A 20,791-nucleotide genomic window follows, 5' to 3' on the forward strand; every position below is an offset into this window, starting at 1 on the left:
CTCGCCCCACCCTTAGGCTGTGAATGGCAGTGGCAATGGCAGCCCAGGTTACCGGACCCCTGGGGTCCCCGGCACCCTCACATCCTGCCCATGCCCTCACCAACAGTAACTTTGCTAAGTTCTCTTCAGCTGACACAATTTAAATGTGTCCTCTGCTTTTGTCCTTCTTTTGTCTTTTTGCTGGGTTTGGAATACAATGTGTTACTTAAAAAATCAGAAATAAATACAAATCACAGAAGAAAACAGAACCTGGACGGAATTATGACAACAATGTTGAATTTGTTTTGGCGACAGGATTTTTCGCGAGCTACTTTCTGTGACGCTGCACTTCGCTGCAGTTACTTTCTCTATAACAAACGTTGCCTTCGTAATTCACTTTCTAAGTAAAAGTACAAAATGGACAACACCAGTAAAGAAAAAAAAAGGTTACTCTGAAAGTGAATTTATTCAGAACTTGCTGACCGTTGCTTATGGAACTGGGGCTAACAGGGAGCAGGTCCTTTCTTATCTGGCAAAGAACACCCTGCCTCCTTCATAATATCCAGGAGAAAAATCACGACTAGCATTTACTGAATGCTCATGACAGGCTAAGCACGGTCTTGTTCCCTGCTGCGTGTGACCTTCCTCTGACCCAAGGCTAACAGCGCCACTGTTTTCTCTCTCGCGGAGGCAGGACCGCTTTCGGGCTCCCGAGCTGAATCCCATTACACGCCGCCCCACAAAGGCAGACTGGAGCATCACCGTGTGGGAGTTCTGAGTCCATTCCCATGGCCAAGGCATTCCGAGTGTGGCACACTGCTCTGAGACACGCCTGCTAAGTCCCGCACTGAGACATTCCTTGGGACACCACGGGGAGATCTTCCAAGGGCCACCGTGGTAAGAATCCCCTCCCCCCACCTCTCGGGGGCCAGGGCACTCACCGCCCACTGCTAACACTTCGTTTTTTCTTTTCATTCATTCAAATGTCTCCTGGGGCCCCGCACCCTTCCATGTGCAGTAAGACAGAGAAATGAGGCGGGTCTTGGAGAGGAATCGCTCCCCTCTTTAATCCAGTGTGGGTCGTTCCTGAATTACAATATCAGCAGTATAGCAGGGTAGCAGAGGAGGAGAAAGATGAACGACCAAGGGGAGCTAAGTACTTGACTTAACTGACCTCTCCCCAGGGAGGTCCTCCCTGGGCCAGGGGCAATGTGAGCATCTGTGTGTCCCCTCAGGGAGCAAATGGTAATGTCTGGAGAAGCCCTGTGTTAGGACAAAGGACAGACATTGCTGTTTGGTCTCCTTGGAGCAGTAGGGGGCCTTAGAAGGAACGTCAGCTGCCTAAGACACACAGCCTGGCCTCATGCACGTGCTTGCTCCTCTGGGAAGGGGGCAGGGACTGCTTCAGGTGAGATCATTTGATAAAAAGTAGGCTTCTCCTTCCACCTAAGGAAGCCCATTTCAGGTGCACCATTATTTGTGGAGAGTTCTGGTTAGCGGAAGATCTGATTGGCCCCCAAAGCATATGGATTTGATTAGAACCTTCCTGTTATCTTAATTGCACAAATCTCAACTAAGCAAGTCAGGATCTGCTTGGATTGAGGGCACTTTTCCCAAGGAGGAGCCTCAGGAAGCATTGCCTGCTGGGACGGTTACATCTGGGACCTGACCTCAAATCCAGACCCTCCCGCCCACTGGCTGTGGAGCCATAGGAAAGCAGTGAAGCTGTCTTTTGTGTCCAACGGACATAACAGCCTCCCTCCTGGTGGTAGCCGAGTACACAAAGCAAAGCCTCAATATACACGAGAAGATGTCATTATTAGTGGTGAGAGGGGTATCAATAATTAATCAGCCACAGCAAGTCTCGTGAAATGATTTCCTCATTTGTATCTTGCAGTTCTGCCCCCTCAGACTATTTTCTAAGCTTCTGCAACAGAGCGTGGCTTCCGAGGATGTTTATTTTTTTAATTAAAAAAGTTATTTATATTTTATGGTAAATACACAGAACATAAAATTTACCACTTTGGGCCATTTTTTTTTTTTTTAATTTTTTTTTTTTTCAATGTTTATTTATTTTTGGGACAGAGAGAGACAGAGCATGAACGGGGGAGGGGCAGAGAGAGAGGGAGACACAGAATCGGAAACAGGCTCCAGGCTCCGAGCCATCAGCCCAGAGCCTGACGCGGGGCTCGAACTCACGGACCGCGAGATCGTGACCTGGCTGAAGTCGGACGCTTAACCGACTGCGCCACCCAGGCGCCCCCACTTTGGGCCATTTTTAAAGGGAAGGACTCAGTGGCAGAAGTCCATTCACAGTGCCAGGCAACCATTGCCACAGTCGACTTCCAGAATGTGTTCATCATCCTAGACAGAAACTCTGTACCTATGAAAGATTAGGTCCTCCTTTTCCCCTCCCCCCAGTCCCCAGTAATCTCTATTCTACTTCCTTTCTCTTTGACTATTCTAGGTACCTCATATGAGTGGTATCACATAATATTTGTCCTGTTGTGTCTGGCTTATTTCACTGAGCACTGGGTTTTCAAGGTTCACGATCCATGTGGGAGCGTCTTGGGATGTTATAAGTCAGGTCAGCGTAAGTGGATTCTACTACCTTTTTTGTGCCAGAAGCTGAAGATAAAGCAGTGAAGCTGCCTGACTTGACCCTGGCCCTGCCTCCCACCCCGCCGGAGCTTAATGTGGCCTCACCCCTATGGTCCATCATCATAGAGGGGGCGGAGGCAGGACACAAGCCCTATTCTGATTACAATCTAGATTCACCACACTCAGCCATGCTGCCTACTAAGTGCCAGACCTTGGTGGTATTTTCTATCTACTCCTCATTCATCGCTTTGGGCTTTAGAGTCAGACAGATGTGAATATGGTTTGAATCTCTAGCTCTGCCACCTGCTGGCCCATCTTCAAATACACACACGAAAAGTATTTGGCACAGTGTCCAGAATATGGTAAGCACTCATCAATATTAGCTGTGCTTTTCTTCATTCATCCGATGCCCATTTTCCAGATGTAACTTCGCAGGCTCCATAAGGACAGCAACCATGCTTGTCTTATTGTCATGACACCTGCACGTCCAAACACGGCATGGCACCTGGCAGTCAGTGTTTACTGAAGGAGAGAGCACAGCCGAGGCCCCAGAGCTGGGCTGTGACTTTGGAGTCTGAACTCGCTCCATGACTGCTCACTGTTTCTCCAGGAACCTCCAGCCACCCCGTGGCAGGGATGGGATGGGGAGGGGGGAGATCAACAGGTCAACAAACAATGGCCGTGGAATGTGATGCTAGTCACTTCTTTTGACACAGGCAATAAAGATGCTGCCTCAGAACTTAGATGAGAAAGAATTCACGGCACTTGACTTTGGTCCCTGCTTTGATATTGATGAACGAAGGGCTTTCACCTCAGTGCTGCACGTAACTCAAGCTCTGCCTTAAGAGAGGAGTAACTTCTGCCATGGTAAGATCAGAAGAAGGAGAAGTGTGAACCAACCCAGGAGGTCCAGGAAGGGGTCCAGGTAGGAAGGCGCAGAGAGAAGGTAGCTGATCATCACTCACCAGCTCTGCCTCAGCTGTGGTTCTGCTGCGTAGCTCTTGGATCCCGCATTTCAGTGTCTCAGTTTCCTCACCTGTAAGAAGGGACATAACATTTCTTTCTTTTTTTTTTTAATTTTTTTTTTTAACGTTTATTTATTTTTGAGACAGAACATGAATGGGGGAGGGTCAGAGAGAGAGGGAGACACAGAATCTGAAACAGGCTCCGGGCTCTGAGCTGTCAGCACAGAGCCCGACGCGGGGCTGGAACTCACGGACCGCGAGATCATAATCTGAGCCGAAGTCGGCCGCTTAAACCGACTGAGCCACGCAGGCGCCCCATAACATTTCTCTTTCTGCCATTCTACATATGTTTTACTCCAATTCTATCAAGCCTGAGGGCTACCTCCTAGATTTGAAGGCAGAAGATTCAAAAGTGGTTGACAAATGTAATGGTGAAGACACACGAATTTTATCTGAGAAGTATTCAAGGATTGCCTGGAGTGTATGCGGCACTGTGCCAGCCCCACGGAGGCTAATAAGTTATCGCCCCTGCCCTTAAGGACACACTGCTCAGCAGTTTTCATTTCACTGTATTTAATGTTTATTTATTTTTGAGAGAGAGAGAGAGAGAAACAGAATCCGGAGCAAGCTCCAGGCTCCAAGCTGTCAGCACAGAACCCGACACGGGGATCAAACCCATGAACCATGAGTTCACGGCCTGAGCTGAAGTCGGACGCTTAACTGACCGAGACACCCAGACGCCCCATTCAGGAGTTTTCATTTTCAAATGAAAAAAATACAGTAACAAAATAAATAAAATTTAAAAAATGAAATGAAAACGCTAACAGCAGAGGTGACTGTGTGACTCCCACATCCTCCCCACAAACTGCCTCCGGGAAAGATAATGAATGTCACTCTGGAGTCACGGCTGCAAATTTTAAAGAACCAACTAACCCAGTAAAGAAGTTTGGGATATGCTGTCAAGCAGCTGAACTTTCTTTGCCCTTTCACGAAAAGGATTTTAATTCCACAAAAAAAGTCATGATGATATAATGGATGACAATTAGGAGCATTAAGATCTGCCACTTAGAGAGCGATAGTGCCCTGAGAGCATCAGATGTGCACTTTGCAGAGAGAGCTTTGAGACAAGAGCAGGGGACTCAGGCTGGACAGGGCGGCCCGCTACAGGACGCAGGTGCCCTCCCACTTGACTCCACGGGAGTGTCACCATGGGACGCTCAGACCAGGCACATCAGGTCCAGCCTTTCCACCTACATAACCTCCCTTTCCTGACATGGAGTAGGCAGTAAGACCACTGAAAGGAGATGAGCCAATGGAAAGAGAAAACGAGTTTGGTATCAGAAAAGATGCACATTCTGATGCGACCCTGATCATTAGATGTGTGCCTTTGAGCAAGTCAGGTAACCATCTGTAGTGTTTCTGTAGACTGCGCAGCTTATCAACGGCAGAAATTTTTGTGCTCACAGTGCTGGAGGCCGAAAGTCTGAGATCAGAGCTCCTGAGGGCATGAGCGAGGGCCCTCCTCCAGGTGACAGACATCTTGCTATGTCCTTATGTGGTGGGAGTTCTCTGGAGCCTTATTTACAAGGGCACTAATCTCATTCATGAGGGCTCCACCCTTATACCTATCACCTCCCAGAGGCCCCACCTCCTGACACCATGATCCTTGGGTGTTACGGTTTCAACATATCAATTTCAGTAGGACACAAATATTCATACCATAGCAATAATGTTTATGTGGCCTGTCTGTTTTCATCATTTTACTTTAATCTTTCTTCTTCCTTGAATATTAAAGTGTGTCTTTTGTGAGCAGCAAACAGCTTTTGAAAAATTTCTCATCTGTCTGACAATCTTCATCGTTTAATTGGGATGTTGAGTTTACACATCATGTGATTGCTGACACATTTGGGCTTAAATCTACTATCTTTCTATGAGTTTGTATTTATCCCATCTATTCTATACTCTTGTTTTCTAATCCTCATTTCTTTTGGAGATACCTATTTTTTATCTTATTTTTTCTCCTGTATTTGCTTGTTAGTTACATATGCTTTTGCTATCCTTCTACTTATCGTCCTAAATATTAAAATATAGCATAATATTTCCTTATAAAGTGGTATTTTTTTAATGTTTATTTGAGAGAGAAAGAGATCATGAGCAGGGGAGGGGCAGAAAGAGAGAGGGAGAGAGAGACTCCCAAGCAGGCCCCACGCTGCCAGCACAGAGCCCAACATGACCTCTATTCCACGAACTGCAAGATCATAACCTGAGCCTAAATTACGGGTCAGACGCTCAACTGAGTGAGCCACCCAGGTGCCCCTAAAGTGGTATTTTTTATACTTTCTGGATAATGCAAAGTACTTAGAGAATTTTAACTCCATTTTAACTGTCCTGCCTACTGGATATTGTTGTTATTTTAATATACAGTTTTAGAATATTTCTCTATAATACATATAAAAATAAAATACTGTGTCTTAACACATATATGTGGATATGTGTGTGTGCATACTCAAACATATTTAAATCTCATAAAACCATATTATTATTATTGATTAATGCAACCATTTTTAGATTTAACCACATTTTACCTCTCACCTTCCAATCACTATTATCTCTCCTAGAGTTAACCATTGCTGATTTCATTCACTGTAAATCCATGCTTATTTTGTTTCTTTTTTTTAACTTCATGATTTTTATGGACTTAATACATATGCTTTTCTATGCCTGGCTTCTTTTACTCAATATTTTTCATAGAGATTTTTTTAATGCTCTTGCAACTAATTTTAAACTGCTTACCCCTATGCTGTATAACATTCCATAGTGTGAATATATCACAATTCCTTTGTCCTGCCTTTTTTTTTTTTCCTGGACACTTTTCCAGACCCTTTTCCTTTGATTTTTAAAATGAGTTTTATTATGATGTACTTAGGTAGTGATTTTCTTTGTATTTACCTTACTTTGTGTGTGGAGAGCTTCTGGGTGGGATATGTGGTTTGGTTTCTTCCATCAGTTTTGGAAAATTCTCGGCGACTGACATTTCAAATACTGCCTCTGATCCATTCTTTCCCATGTCAGTTTCTGGGACTCAAATGATATGTTTCCTGTGCTCTTTCCTCTGTCTAGCATTATTATTGTCTTTCTCTGCTTCAGTCTTGGTATCTTCTTCTGATCTTTATTCTGCTTTATTAACTCTCTGTTTATCAAATCCTTATTTCAGTTATTTTATTTTCAGTTCTAGAATTTCTATTATATTCTTTTTATGTTTTATAGTTATTTACTCTAAATCTCCATTTGTTTTTTATCTCTGAATCATGGCCCTGCTAAAATCCCCATCTGATAACTCCCCTATCTGGATCTCCCATAGGTCTGTTTCTATTGTCTGGTTGACTTTTTTCTTTTTTGGTCCTATTCTATATTCTTTTAGGTCTGATTAATTTTGACCATGCGGCTTGTATTTAGATAGCGTAGATATCATTTGAGGCTCTGGAGGATGTATGCTCCTCCAGAGAGGATTCCTTATTATTTCTGGCAGGCAGCGAGCTGGGGCAGGTCACCTTAATGCAGTTATGGATTGAACTTCATCCTTTGTGAAGGGAGGCCTAATCCAGTATGAAATCTTTGGGGGAGGGGGTCAAAATGGAAACTCTGGGATATTTACCAGCCAGCCCCCCACCCCTCAGCAAGCTCTGAAATCCAATTTTCCCTCAATTGCAGGAGACTGATAAAATCCCTGCTCAGGCTCTTACCCTCTCTTCTGCTGCTATCTGCTCATCTTTCAGTCTTTGTCACACATTTCCAATCTCCAAATTTTTTGGTGGGGGGAGGGCAGTGAGCTTTGCAAATGCTGGGCACCCCTCTCTGGCTTCCTATCTCTTAGAAACCCTGAATCTGCTAGATTTAATTGTTTCTCTAACTCTCTAACACTTTCAGACACATTATTCTTCCGGTATTTTTTTTTTCAGCCTTTCTAAGTGTGGGAAAAGGATCAATCTGAAATAACCTACTTTGATATTTCCAGAGGCAGAAATTCACTACTATATGCTTTATCTTTGCCAAATTGACAGATTAATTGGTACCTCATTATTATCCTATCCCCCTATCTAAGATTAGCACCGCAACAGCGGAGGAATCCACCTTCAAGTGATTGGAAAATTAAATCACTGTGTTTAAAAGTGACCAGAGGTCGTTTTTATATCTGAAAGTACCGCAACAGTGATGAGACCTACCCTTGATTTAACGAATGTGTAGGGGGGAAAACGACTACCCACTAAGCAGATTTGAAAAGGCAGTAGCTGGGAAAGAGTTGTTTCATGATCATACCCTGCTAAATTATGCTCATTCGATAAAATGCTTACAATGAGTACAACAATGAGAATCACAAAGACACCACAATTAATATTTTGACAAAATATTCTGCCACTTATGCATTTATTAATTCAACAAATACTGACTGGACACCTAACACGTGCCAAACTCTGCAAAGTACTCAGAGTGGAGTTGTACATGACGAGGAGCTGGTAGTCTTTCCTACACAGTTTGAATTAAGAACTATGGCTCTGGAGGGGCACCTGGGTTGGTCAGTCAGTTGAGTGTCTGACTCTTGATTTTGGCTCAGAACATCATCTCATGGTCATGGGATTGAGCCCCGCATCCGGCTCCACACTGAACGCGGAGTCTGCTTAAGATGGTCCCTCTCCCTCTCCCTCCTTTCCCTGCTTGCGCACACTCTAATTAAAAAAATAAATAAGCAAACAAAAAAATAACAAATTCTGGTTCTGCAGTCAAAAAAGATGTAATTTTATGTCCTCAGGGACAAGAGAGAAATTAATGTAATTTCAGTAACAAAGAATGTAATTAACGTTATACAATACTATAGTATTATTATACAAGAAGATGAACTTATGCTATCACTGACTGAATGAATGATTCATCCTCCCTGTGCTAGATTATCTCTAATGTTTTTTTCATTGAGTTCTCATAGTTTGTGTTCTATGACCCTATAAAATCTATGGATGGTGGTGAGTGAGAACGCATTTTTAGGTTCAACAAGTTCTTAACGCCCTGAGACACTAGAGGGCAGGAAAACCACACCAAAAAAAAAAAAAAAAAAAAAAAAAAAAAAAAAAAAAAAATACACATCCCCTTGTTGGATGATAGCATGGTGAGAAAAGGCTCTTGCTAGCCTGCATACTTTCTTCCTGCCTACGAGGATCCTGCCCTGACCAGCTGGCATGGATCTTCCTCAGCACTTATATCTCTGACATAGGTCAATTGCATCACCATTTTCCGGCTCTCAATCCTCTCTGCAAAGACTATTTTCAGGATGGAAATTCATAACTCTTGACTAGAAATAAGATGTAATGTTTGAAATTGGGACTATCCTGGGAAATTTCCAACGCGAGGATGTTACAGCCAAAGCCTTTCGAGTCTCTAAGATTAGCACTACACGGCAGAAGAGTCCACCTTCACTATGAACCTTCTGGTTCATAGAAGTTCACTCGTTTATTGAGTCAGAGTGGAGAAAAGCAAACTTGCATATTGTGTACCTAATACTTGTTCGTGTGAAAGTGATGGAGATGGGGCACAGGATAAAAGCATTTGGGGGATGACCTCACACCTGCTGTGCTGGCAGCAGGCACCCCGGTGATCACAGAGCCGAGACTGGAAACTTCCATATGAGTGTGCAGAACGAAATCAGAAAACAGAAGCAGGATGGTTCTGGAAAGTGGTAACAGTGAAAAACCGTTCCTTGTCAATTCAAAGAACAGGAAGTACAGGGACAGACTTCAAAGAAAGCAGGAAGGATTTTTATTTAAAACCAAGGGAAATATTCTCCGATTCTGAGGTATAAGTTACCATGGGCAGAGCCTTACGCTATCGATCAACAGGACACAAGACTAGGGAGGGCCCTGTGACTGCGCATGCCCCAACTGTTCAGTGTATAGGTAAGTAGACTGGGACCCAGTGAGAGGTGGTCTTACACAAACTCTCACAGTGAGCCTCCGACAAGGTCACTCCTATTGCAAGTCTTGGTCCAAGATGTTGATTCCTTAGACTGAAAGGCCAGGCTTAGGGAATAGGTGATTTGGGTTTGACCAACTGGTATCCAATTATTGTTGGCATGGTTCCCAGAATGTGTTGAAGTGGTCCACTCAAAGGTAGGATTAGCCAGTTCTAGCTGGCCATGATTGTGAGACTTGGAAAACCATCATGTTCCCAGAAAATACTTTCAGACAAGAGTCTCTGCTCAGTTGGTCAGTTCCTTGTCTTGGGTATTCCAATCCTTCCATTGCCCAAAAGGTTCGGTGGTCATTGGGAGAGGCTGATGGGCTTATGTGACCACATATCTAACTCTCTGCTTTATTAAAGGACTAATAACTATTTTATCCAATCTGATATTCCTACCTTTCATCTAACCCAAGAGAATCTGATTTTTCCCTTTTTTATTAGTGAAGATGAGCTTGTCAATTAGTTGAGATCACTCAGAGGGAAATGGAACGGAACTCATGTACACCTTATACTCATTATGAACCAGATAGTCAGAATGCTACTTTGAGCATAGGGCTATATTCAATTCTCACAACAACCTTGTTAGGAAGAGACTTTCATTCCCATTTTACAGACGCAGAAACCGAGGTTCAGAAATGTTAAGAAATTGGTCAAGGGTCAAGGAAATTCTAAGCTGCAAAGTCAAAATTCAAAACATGGTGGGTCTCATTCTAAAATACATTTTCCCTCAGATATAAGGAGAGCCTTGATTAAGTAACTGAGGTACCAGAATATAGGGCGCCTAAACCATGGCAGAGAGAACCAGGAACGAAGGGGTTCCCAGATAGAAAGAGGATCTCTTCAAGTTGGCTGAAGGCGGAGCCCAGGGCCTATGACACAAAGTTAGGAGGACAGGGATGTGCTTTTAAAGTAGAAGCGGCCAATTTAATAATGTCAGACATTAATGTTGCATGACGCTTTGTGCTTTATGAAGCACTTTTATGTGCATTATCTCACTTGTGTCCCACTGCAATTCTGCAAAACAGGAGGAAATGATATTGCTACTGTTAGGTGATGTTTGAATAGATTGTTATGTAATTTGATATAGTTGAATAATTTTTCAGAAGGAAGGAAGGAAGAAGCGCCTGGTCTGTTGTACAGTCTCTCCATGTTCCACAAGGGAAAATTTGGCCTCATGAGGGTCAATTTCACTGCTATAACAGGAGCCAAGGCATTGGTGAAAAAGAGAGGGATCTTGACTGTCTGCCTTGCAGAAGAAACACCACTTTGGACATCGCCCACAGGACCCTCTCTTTTGCCAGGTGTGTGGTACAGGCATGAAGCCTCCTGCATGTGTCTTTCTCATCCATTTATTCATTCAGTTACCCATCCGCAAATGGGCATGGAGCACCTACTAATTGTCTGGCATTATGTTAAGCTTATAAAGAAAATGGCGGGTCAAAACCAGATGTTGTCCCTGACTCACTGACCTGGGACTTTATCCTTCCTGCCTATCTGTTAAGTGTGTACTCATCTCCAACTGGGGTTTTAACTTTGATTCCCCCCATTACTAATCAAGTACCTTTTCATGTGGGCATCCACTAAAATGCCTTGTGTGAAGGGATGAAATGAACAGGTCTGTATTACTGTTAAGGTCTCTCTGGCTCCAGTATACAGAATGGACTGAAGGGACTCTGCCAGAATGCTGGTCCAGCAGCCCAACCCTAACAGGAAGGCAGCTCGGGTCAGGGGCAGAGATCAGGCACCAGACTCTACAAGGAATTTAGGAGATAAAATTGAGAGCAGGGTCTTCAAATTCCTCAACATCTGCAGGACTTGAAAAGAAGAAAGTAGAATTTCTGGAATTGGAAATTGGAAATCTTGGAATGTCTGAAATCACAGGTTTTTCTTAAAATACTTCCAACATTCTTTATACTCCTGCATCACTCTTATGGTTATCTGAAAAAATCTGTCGCGTACTTAAGAATAAATAAGAAGAATAGGAAACTTTAAATTTCATGGCTTTACAGAGAACGGTAGCTTGTAGCAATATTCAAACACTGGAAAAATGCCAGCAAATGTTATAAGATGGTATTCCAATAATGTAGCATTCAGATCTCCTACCAAGATTAATGATGCTACACAGAATCACATGTCAAAATTGCCAATTTAAGAACTTAATTTGTTTGTAAAACTCATTATTTCTTGGATCATCGGATTTGTATAAAGCATACTATGTGCGTAAGCGTATTAATGCTCATTTCATTTGTAGGGATGACTCACCATTAGCAGCAGACAGAGCCAGGGACACCACTTATAAGCACGGCAACAGCTACAAGAGAAACAGATTAGATTGTGATCATCTGGGTTCCCAGAAATGTCCTCCTTAACCTTTCTCCTTGTCAGCTTCTGCTCTTGCTTGAAGCTTGAAGTCACTGGCTTCTTTCCAACCAGTACCATCTCTGTTACTTGATAAGCTTTACATCTCAAAGGAGATTTGTAATACTTATTTCCCATTTTCCTGACTTCTTGATCAATTTTTCGCAGAACTGGGGATTCAGAAGACTGCAAATTCCCTGAGAAATGCTGTTACAAAATTCTAGAATGCAAGCACGGGGTTTGAGGTGGACTGACATGTTCAACACTCTGGCTGAGAGATGGCTGATAAATCTCAAGCCTGTTTATATCTGTGTTCCCTCCATCCTTCAGACTGGTTAGCCATCATGAGGCAGGTCAACAATGAAGACAGTAAGGTAAATAAATAACCCTACCCTATTATACACAATCAGAACAAAATTTCCCAACAATGAACTCTTAATCCTCTTTGAAAAATACACCTTTAGAAAGAGCATGGAACAGACCAAAACACAAATATTCCCCCAAATCTAGGGCTTTTCCCATGGGATCATTGAACCTTGGACTTGGGAAGGAGAGAAGATGGGTCAGATAGAGATACGAACATGATTCCTGTAGGATAATTTTCTCTTAGACATATTACCAGATTATTCATTGATTTCAACCCTGAAACAAAATATTTTGCTCAGTCAATAGCTACTCCTAAAGATCAGGTGGTTATCAAGGATGTGGAGAAAGGGGAATCCTTTTGCATAGTTGGTGGGAACGCTAACTGGTGCAGTCCCTGTGGAAAATTGTACGGAGTTCCTCAAAAAATTAAAAATAGAACTACCCTAGGACCCAGCAACTGCACTACTAGGATTTATTCAAAGGATACAAAAATGCTGACTTGAAGGGGCACATGCACCCCCATGTTTACAGCAGCACTATCAGCAACAGCCAAAGTATGGAAAGAGCCCAAATGTCCATCAACTGATGAATGGATAAAGAAGATGTGGGATATACGTGTATACAATGGAATACTACTCGGCAATCAAAAAGAATGAAATCTTGTCATTTGCCAACAACATGGGTGGAACTAGAGGGTATTATGCTAAGTCAAAGAAGTCAGCCAGAGAAAGGTACATGTAATATGATTTCACTCCTATGTGGAGTTTGAGAACTCCAGATGAACATAGGGGAAAGGAAGGAAAAATGAGATAAAAACAGAGGGAGGCAAACAATAAGAGATTCTTAAATACAGAGAACAAACGGGGCTGCGGGAGGGGAGGTGGGGGGGGGCTGCGTTAAATGGGTGATGGGCATTGATGAGGGCACTTGTTGGGATGAGCACTGGGTGTCACACGTAAGAGATGAATCACTGGGTTCTACTCATGAAGCCAAGACCACACAGTATATTAACTAACTTGAATTCAAACAAAAACAATAAATAAAAACTAACACTAAAAATATAATAAAACCATCTTAAGTTTTGAAAAGATTAGGTGGTTGAAAGTGTGAAAGCATGGCTAAGGCATAGTGAAGTATGCATGGTTTTTTAAAAATGTATTTTTATTTATTTATTTATTTTTGAGAATGTAAGTGAGCAGCAGAGAGGGAGAGAGAGAGAGAGAGAGAGACAGAGACTCTTAGGCAGGCTCCACATCCATCACGGAGCCTGACTCGGGGCTCGATCGCAAGAGCCTGAGATCACGACCTGAGCCGAAACCAAGAGCCAGACGCTTCACCTACTGAGCCACCCAAGCACCCTGAAGTATATACATAGTTTACAAGATAAGATCAAGATAAAAAATATTAATACAGAAATAAGATAAATCCATTGAGATTTTTTTTTAAAAACGGAATTTGATTCTCTCCACTAGCAATAAACAAGATGTGTTAGATCTTAGATCCCTAAGATGCGTTAGAAATTCAGGGGAGAGATGAAAGCAGAGATAGTCTGTCTACTGGCTTATGGCCGTGGCCACTGGCAACATTTCTAACAGCAGTGTTTTCTCCAGACCTGTGACATGTATACTTACCTAGGAACGTATAGCAACTTACAGTGCTGAAATCTACACCTGGGCTGGGAAGACACTTGGCTGTTTGCCACTAAGTAATCAAGACCCCTCTGGGCATTTGGCATGGTCCCTTTTGTTCTGGTGCATTTGTCATAGCTTTCCCCACAGGGAATTATTTCTCAGGGTGTGTAGGAACGGGAAAACTGGGAAGAAAATGAAGATTGCAGAGAGAAGAATACAATGTGCTAGAAGAATCTTAAAGACCCAGAGCTATTTATAGATCTTGAAATAAATGGCCTTCCTTTGATTGGAAGAGGCACTTCTAAAAGAGCTTAAAAAAAAAAAAATAGGACAAGAGATTGGTGGAAAAGGGGGGAAAATTATCTAAGACCTGTCTGTCTGGTATAATTTTTTCTTAGAAAAAAAAAAAATCAGAATTGCCACATTATCACATGTACCCAAAGGGAGAAAAAGAAGTTATTTGAAGAGGTGGCAGGTCTTCCAAAACGGTTTCTTTTTCTTTCTTTTTGGAGGCTACAGATAAAAATCAAGAAACTGACTGAAAATTGGAGAAGAAACGTCTGGCTTGCTGGTGTATTTTAGGGTCAAAGTTTATTTTGCAAAGGCATGTGTGGTTAAAAAAGTCAGATACGAGGTCAGCGTATTCTTAGAAGACATTACATGCCGGGAGAACTGGAAAATACTTGCACAATTGTATCCACTCATTTTTTAAGTATAAATTACTTGACTCCAGTTCAAGCTCATTGTGAGAAATCAATTCAATTAAACAAAAATACAGAATAACAGAAACAGGCAATGAGGAGGATTCGGAGCCAGATCTTAATCGACTTCATGGCTAGTGGGCATAAAGCAGGTTATCAAAATCTGCCAATCACCCAGGAAATTTAAAGTCATCAAGGGTATTTTAGAGCAGGGATTATCAGCCATGGTTGCCCACTGAAAAGCTTGAAGAACTCATAAAAATGTTTGAGGCCTGGTTTGCAGCAACTTTAATTTGATTGGTCTGGGGTCAAGACTTTTAAATGATCCCCAGATAATTCTGAAAGTCAGCCAAGACCAGAAGCCACTGATCTAAGAAGCTAATTAGGGCATCAGACTCCTAGTATCTTTGTGTCCGTTCATTATCTCCTGGGAATCTGAAATCTGGGCTCTTCCCCTGGGCCAAGTTGGGCCAGACAGGGAAGACTTGCTGTGAATGGGGATGTCTCTTCTCCCTGCTGGGCCCTGACCGCTCTTTCCCTTTCTGTCTTCCTCTTTTCTTCTGCTTTTCCTTCTTCTTCGTTTTGCTTTGTCTAGACCTTGATTTAAAAATTTTGTGAGGGGCGCCTGGGTGGCTCCGACAGTTAAGCGTCTGCCTCATGATTTCTGCTCAGGTCATGATCTCACGGTTCCTGGGAACAAGCCCCGTGCCAGGCTCTGCACTGAGAACACGGAGACTGCTCGGGATTCTCTCTCTCCCCATCTTTCTCTCTGCCCCTCCCCTGCTCACTCTGAAATAAATAAACAAACAAACAAAATTTTGTGACTCTCAGATGGGCATAAAACAAATGGAACTGTGGCTTTTGCTTCCCAGTCTACAGAGCTGGCTCCATCCAAGGGCATGTTTCATATACTAAAACCTCTTTTTGAAAACCATTTAGGTCTTCTGGCTGGGAGTTGCCCTGCAACCCACGGTGGCTCTGGCTGCCAGGCTCCCACCTGAGCTTTAGGCAACCCCAGAACTGTTAACACGTGGCTGTCACAAAGCAATTACTCTTCGACACAGGCGTTTAGCCGGAGCTCCTACAACGGCCCTGCTCCGGGATTTCACACTGCTCCATTAATGAAGATGCGGAGTGTGGCATCCTTAGAAGACACGTTCGCCAGCTGGACAACCCATGCAGATACAGTGTATCTGCTTTCGGGCTCTCTGTTCGCATTAAGAGCCCAGGGTCAGCTTGACCTGAAGCAGAACACAGGCAATCGGCCCCAAAGGAAAGAATGGTTACTGTTCCTTTCCTGGGAATTTCAATCTCTTGCCACCACCTGCAACTCAACCTCGGCCAGGCCTCCACACACAGAGGGGGGGCCGAGGACAAGGGGTGGGGTCTTCTGAGCTCCCACATTCACCACCCCGGGCTGCTGCTTCTTTGTCCTTCCTTTTCTCCCTCCTGCCAAGTGTCACCCTCTCCTACCAGGCTGTGTGTGGGGCAGGGGTGGGGAGAAGGCCGCGTGCCCTACGAGCACCAGGCAGGGCAAGTGTGTTTGCTTCTTGATCCTGAGACAAGGGAACCAAATCTCCGGGGGTGCACAATTGAGATTTTTGTGGATTGGACAAAATGAGGAGTAGCATTTGGCTACCGCTGGTCCAGGGCACGGCTGGCTGCGACTGCCTTGGTTTGGCCTCCAGCCCTCACCTGCCGTTAGGCAGAACCCCTGAAGCCCGTCACTCTGGTGGATCAGCCCACTGGAGTCCCATTTGGGCCCTTTTAAGGCTCAACAGTGTAGAGCCCACCTCCCTGCCTTCTCCACAGGAGGCAGCCATGAGGGAAACGATCAAGGTCAGCATCACCTGCTGCTACCACCAGCCCAGGGCACCCCAAATGCAAGATGATACACGTTAAAGCAAACAAATCCCCTTTGCCATGCCCTTGGGTTGGTTTTGAGCTGACTACTCATCAGCCATCTAGCCTCTGGAGCAGTGGTTGTCCAAGTTCCCAACTCACTTGGGGAACTTGTTATAAATGCAAATCCTCAGGTCTCACCTAGACCTATTAAATCAGCAAACTCTGGGGGGCGCCTGGGTGGCTCAGTCGGTTGAGCATCCGACTTTGGCTCAGGTCATGATCTTGCAACTTGTGGGTTCGAGCCCCACATTGGGCTCTGTGCTGACACCTCAGAGCCTGGAGCCTGCTTCAGATTCTGTGTCTCCCTGTCTCTGCCCCTAACCCACTTGCATTCTGTCTGGCTCTCTCACAAATAAATAAACATTAAAAAAAATTTAAATCAGCAAACTCTGGATGGGTGATTCTGAGAGCCCCTGTTTAGGGGTACTGTGTCAATGTGGTTGGGAACTGATGGGCTTATGAACTCTTGAGCAAATGACCCAAGCTTACCAAGCTTCTGTTTTCTCATCTACACAACGGGAGTATGAAAATTCTGCCCTCACTGGGTTGTTTTGATGTTTACATGGAGTGAAGCATGTCCAGGGCTTAGCAGGTAAAATCCCAATTAACACGAACCCTGGCTTTGATCCTGTGTCACCTTGAATGCCAGCTTTGTTGTTGCCTCTTGTGTTTCTGTCATAGAGTTGCCCTGAAAGCCACATTCAGGGAATGGACCTCACTGCCACCCTGCCTCTGGATGTGTGTCCTACCCTTCCACACTGTTCCTGTTGCTGTTAGGTGTTTCTCTCTCCTGGGCAAGCCCTCTAATGGACAGAAGAATGCCCCAGGGTTTTCCTTTTCCAGAGAAAAGGCTCGCAGGGGAAATGGCAGGGTGGATTTTCAACAAGACAAGCCTAGGGGCTCTGGCTAAAATCACAGGGACACTGGTTCCTAACAGTGCCCCTGACAGAACCCGGTAAAGGAGGTGAGATGCTCAAGGGCAGCATAATAAAACCAGCAACAGTACCTACGGACCTACGGGTGAGGACTGCCTATGACAGGACAGATGCTTAGAGATGGGGACAGGGCTTAGGTGACACCCAGCTTGGGGTGGGAAGAAGGCAGAAGAGCTTTTCCAGGAAAACTCAGTCCTCAGAGCTCGATGGCTGGTGGGGACACCAAACAGAAACTTGTGGTGTCATAGAGGCTCCCGGGTTTCCAGGATCAAGTGTGTTTGAATTGTGAATCTTAGCTCAGCCACCCACTAGACAAGGTCTGAGTCATGGGGCATGTCATTTCTCTGAGATTTTATTTTCTTCTTCACAAAACAGACAGAATGAGGATTCCATTAAATAAATCATTGGGGCGCCTGGGTGGCTTGCTCGGTTAAGCTCTGACTTCAGCTCAGGTCATGATCTCACAGTTTGTGGGTTCGAGCCCTCTGCAGGAGCCTGGAACCTGCTTCGGATTCTGTGTCTCCCTCTCACTCTGCCCCCCCGCCCCGCCATGCACTGTGTCTCTCACCCAAGAATCAACATAAAAAAAAATTTTTTTTTTTTAATCATGTGAGAGCACTGTGCAAATTAAGAGCACACGCGCAGGGTCAGGCATGGGTGTTATCAGGGGCAGCTGGTTGTGGAATCTCAGAGGCGCCTGAAGTTTGGCTTGGCCACTTAGCAACTGTGTGACCTCAAAAGAGACCTCTTCCAGCCTCAGTTTTCCCATGTGTGAAGCGCGGACAATTTTACATGCCTCCCACACAAAGTCACCGCGGGACTACAGCCAGGGGGCCCAAAGACCCCAGCACAGATGAGACACACGCGTGTCGTTGCCTCCCTTTCTCCACAGATGAGCTATCGTAAGGGACCGGAAAGGCTGCATCTCTGAGGGCTCCTTTCATGCTTATCACTCCTGAGCCTGTGGAGTCAACTCTACCCAATGCTCAACTGCCGGGCTCATCTCGCATCTGTTTTGATGAGATTCCTGGGGTTGAAAGGACAAAGACTCCTTTCCTCTGCCTGGCCTTCCCTCCACTGGCAGTTTTTCTGAATGGTCCCTAGGCTTGCCAACAAAAGGCTATATGGGGGTTCCCCGGCGAAAGGGGCCCCCTTAGCCACAGCATGTCCCATGAGCTGAGTCACGGGCATATTTAGCAGGTGACCATCATAGTATTCTTAAAGCCTCTCCCCCCTGGCTCACACGTGAAGCCTGTATCAGCTGCTGCACCTGGGGCGTTCACAGGGGGAGACGGACAGTCCCCCTTCGCGGAGTAAACAGACCCCACGCTGTCCCCTAGAGAACAGCCTCCTGTATGTCTGGATCGCACGTAGCCATCTATGATGGTTTCCTTGTGAGCTAGGGGTCCTCTATCGGCCGCAACATGCTCCCGCACAAAGCAGCCGTCTAAACCTCTCACACAGCTCTTCCGCTCACAACCCGTTTTACCAGATGTTCCTCAGGAAGCTAATGCCCCCGACCCACAAAATGACACAGTTCCTTCACACCGTAGCCCTGGTTTCATTAGTTTCTGGGTTTTGCCCTCCTCCTACAGTGACTGCTTTCTTTTCTTTCCAAACTCACCCAGGCCCCAATCTGGGCTTGGTTTCGGCCTCAAGGCCCAACTCAGCACTTCTGTTTGCTTTTGTTTTAGCTACTATGAGTAACAGCAAACAAAGGATCATCGTTATGTTTAGCTTCTTGTCTGGCATTTCCTTCCGTTTCCAGTGGCTCGCCTCCCCTGGAGCAGGTTCCCTCTCTCAATTCCACTGGTAACGTTTACTTTTAGTAACTGAGTCCAGGAGTTCATGCTCCAGACTATAAGTGATCCCACGACCATCCAGGAATCCAACGTTCTTCATCCCCCAGCCTGTCATCCTGTCTCTTCCCAAACCACGTTTCTGTGACCCAGGGCTGTTCTAACAAATTGCACTTGTGACAGTGACTAAAAGGATTTCTAATTCCAGCATGTGGTCTGGGGGGGGGGGGGGGGCGGGGAGTGGGGAGCAGGGTTCCTCCATAACATCAAGCAATTCTCAGACAGCAGCTGGGTAGTTTACCATTCAACAAAATTATGACACTATCCACCCTGAGAGAGCATGAGATCCCACAGGAGAAAAGCCCAGTCCTATCAGACCACCGCTCTCCCACCTCAGATGCCAGGCTCAGGCCTGGGTCCTTACCTGTGGCTCAGAATGCCTGGCTACAAATAATACGTTCCAATGACCTCCTCCTTGAATTGAATTAATTTGCTAGATTCCTGGTTTATGTTAAAAGGGTGTAACTCAGGAACAGTCAGGTAGAGGACAAGCACAGGGCAAGGTGTGTGGGTGGGGGGGCAGGGTGGGGAAGGGTGGAGCTTCCACGCTCTCTGGGAGCACGCCACCCTTCCAGAATCTCCACCCGTTCCCCACCCTGAAGCTCTCCAAACCCTGTCTTTTCCCCACCACCTACCTCCCAGTTTTTATGGCGGTTTCATTCCATAGGCCCGATTGATTACATCAATGACCAATGGAGATGGCTTCCACCTGGTTGCCAGGAGAAGCAACCTGTGATTGGAGGTTTGGAACTCTCAGTCCCACCCACAGACTTCTGGGGGGGGGGGGGGGGAAGGGCAAGGCTGGAGATCCTTAATCTCAGGTGCAGGCCAAAAGTCACCTCATTAACCTAAGGAAAGACACCATCATCACTCTCATTACTTAGCAAATGCCAAGGCTTTTAGGAGCTCTGTGGCAGGAACAGTGGACAAGGACCTAATATATATTTCTTATTATAAATCACAATATCACTTTCACTGAAAGCGAATGCTACTCTATTTGGTTTCACTGTTCCCTTGTGGGTATGCCTTCACCTCTTGGGGGAGATTATACTCTTTTTAGGGCAGGTGCTACGTCCTTTACAGCCCCAGGGAGAGGATTAGGAATATGGTAGGAATGCAATTTCTACCATGTGTGAGGGAATTAAGGGAAATAAAGAGCTTGCTCCGCAGTCAGGGTGCAGTGAACTAATACAACCACTGGGGGGCAGTGGAGGACCGAGCTGTGAGCTTGGCCCGGCCTCTGGGAGGTAACCCAGGGGTTGGGGGAGTGGGGGGGCGTACAGGTAGCAGTGGGCCCCTGACAGCACAGCCAGGGAGGATGGCCCCGGAGGAGGCTCTCCCACGAGATTTGGAGGAGGGGTTAACAGGAGGAGAGGAAACGACCCACAGCCAAGCCTTCCAATTTTCCCACCATCATCACCCCTGAAGTCCTGGGACTGACTGGGGAGCCCACAAGTCAGGGGAGGGAGGCGGACATTTCTTCCA

The 20,791-nt window shown here is 45.2% G+C and overlaps 1 long non-coding RNA gene across 1 annotated transcript in view; it reads right to left on the bottom strand.

Annotated features, from left to right (window-relative positions):
- LOC147584446 (uncharacterized) overlaps positions 1-20,791 on the bottom strand; it is a 190,210-nt gene that overhangs the window by 158,579 nt on the left and 10,840 nt on the right. Inside the window, exons 2-3 of the long non-coding RNA XR_015250041.1 lie at positions 11,814-11,862; positions 3,546-3,616 (exon numbers count right to left, since the gene is read on the bottom strand). This is a non-coding gene — a long non-coding RNA (uncharacterized LOC147584446). The remainder of the gene's footprint in view (positions 1-3,545; positions 3,617-11,813; positions 11,863-20,791) is intronic.

This window comes from Puma concolor, chromosome A1, assembly GCF_028749965.1.
Source record: "Puma concolor isolate L17-30 chromosome A1, mPumCon1.1.hap2, whole genome shotgun sequence".
In the NCBI taxonomy this organism is placed as follows: domain Eukaryota; kingdom Metazoa; phylum Chordata; class Mammalia; order Carnivora; family Felidae; genus Puma; species Puma concolor.